The following is a 2,255-nucleotide window of genomic DNA, read 5'->3' as shown; positions in this document are numbered from 1 at the left end:
TCTATGATTCCTTACATGTTTCTTTCTTTATTAGTCATATGGAGAAGATGTCGATTGGCCCTAAAACTCTCCAAGAGCTCAACATGTTGTAGCATTTTCATAGATCTGTCTTTTAAATTTGACAAGAGGATTCGTTTTTAATCAATGTAAACCCTGGAAAATAGGTTTGATTCCTTCTTTTCAACTATATAATAAAGAGAAGGAGAAAATTTCAAGCCAAAAAATACCGAAAACAGTCGATCTTGATCTTAGCGTTCAAACGCACGCAATTCTCAATACTTAGACCGGTTCATGGTGTATCAATCAAGTTGAACCGTTTCCACTTGTTGCGGTCTTGCTGAAAACCAGGCTTATCAAATTTGAAGTGACATTGCTGAAAACGATCTTGCCATGTTATAGACTTCAAGTGCATAGACCATAGCTTGCTAGACAGCTTATTTACGTACACGTGTTGTAATTTCCGTCTCTTGCCATTTATTCAATGACTCATCTTTCAATAAACTAGAAAGTTAGGTTCTCAATTATTCATACCCTAAGGGATTAGGTTACCTTCTTGGACCCGTAATTATATAGAGATTATCACGACATTAACTAACATGATTAATGACAACCAGATATCTCCAGCAAAAGGCCCCATTTTCCTCGATCATGGGATAGATAACTCCAAGACTTGAGAAGATGATAATCAATGGATCAACCCTTTTTCCTCGGCATGGTGACAAATCAAGTTGGTTGAAGTTCAATTATTCATGAAACGGAACACGATATCATCAAATATCATTGAAGTATAGATGTTAAGCGGCGATATTTAGGGGTGTAAGGTAGCACGCGACAATAACTGATGTGAAGCATTAACATACAAACTCATTTGCACCATTGTCTTGGTGAACCAATGGTATGACAACATTTAACTATATAATTCCTTCTCGATTAGGGCTTGTTAGGTTTAATGCGTTACTTGTTCTTGCATGGGACAATGACGTGGGATGTTAACAATGGCAATAAGCACCATTCGTCAATAACTTGCGACGATGTTATACCAATTCATTAAATGGCCTACAAAAGCAGAAAATTTTTACTATGTAAGCAAATCAGTTTCTTCGATTTACATTAAATGCCATAATTAGAAGATGGCAATACTTTATTGACCTTCACCAACCCTTCAATTTTTTATACATTTTAGTTTTTGAAATTCGAGCCCTTAAGCTGAAAATCTAGGCCAACTCTCCGCGACCCCACCATTGCTGGTCGAAAGGAACGAAGCTAGCCCTACAGACTAGCTGACTCCATGATTACAGGCGAGCTTCTAGGGTTGGTGAACATTTTATATTAGGAATCCAGTCTGTGAGCTTGACATATTTAGAATAAGTTCGTATTTGATTTATTGGGGAGAATGTTTTAGTCATCAAGAAGCCTAAGCAAAGAATTAGGTGAGAACATTCTAAGACGAGCTACCACTTCTTAAACGTGGTGGGGGGATCATATGCGTGGCGATTCGTATGTCAACATCGTATCCGATTCGCAGAACCCGATTTGAATAAATTAATCAAGTTGCATCCTATAGAATAAGAATTTTTGACTTGAATGAACTGCTCGCACACAGAAACCCTAGCATGGCCATCCATAAACCACTCTTTCTAGGCCGACCCTGTATGCAGTGCCAAAATCGTTTGTACATGCAAAGGAACGAAGTCTAGGAGCATCTTCTTCTCTAGAAATAATGCACCTAAAATATGATATTTATTTAGCTTTCACTTAGGCCTTCTCAGGAAGCGACCATGCATGCTCTACATGATAATGGGTCAAAACGTCGAGCAATCAATTATTGGTAGTCCAACCAAATGGAGGAATTATTGAACAAATGACCGCGTATCCACCTTACGATCATGCGAGAATTGTCTTAACCTCTTGAAAACACTCAAGCAAGATCGACATCAACAGGACTGATAGTTTGAAGTTCAATCTTTTGAGTAGAAAGCACGATTGCCACCTCATGATGAATAATAGACTCTTGCCAAGAGGTGGTGCGCGTGACATGTGTGTACAACAAGGGAGAAAATATCAGTACAGATTCTTTAGATAACGCAATAAACATGATCAATCATAATATAAAAAATGAATGGAAACTTGTGTTATCTAGTGGAACTCAGCATGGATCCAATAGATTCTAAAATGTAATTGGCTTGGTCAAGTAGATTTAATACACACAATGTTTGCTTAGAATGAGCTGTTGTCTCAAATCATTTTTGAGGAAA

The sequence above is a fragment of the Eucalyptus grandis genome, chromosome 3 (assembly GCF_016545825.1).
Source record: "Eucalyptus grandis isolate ANBG69807.140 chromosome 3, ASM1654582v1, whole genome shotgun sequence".
Taxonomy (NCBI): Eukaryota; Viridiplantae; Streptophyta; class Magnoliopsida; order Myrtales; family Myrtaceae; genus Eucalyptus; species Eucalyptus grandis.
The sequence above is the reverse complement of the archived record's forward strand: the minus strand, read 5'-3'. Positions refer to the sequence as shown.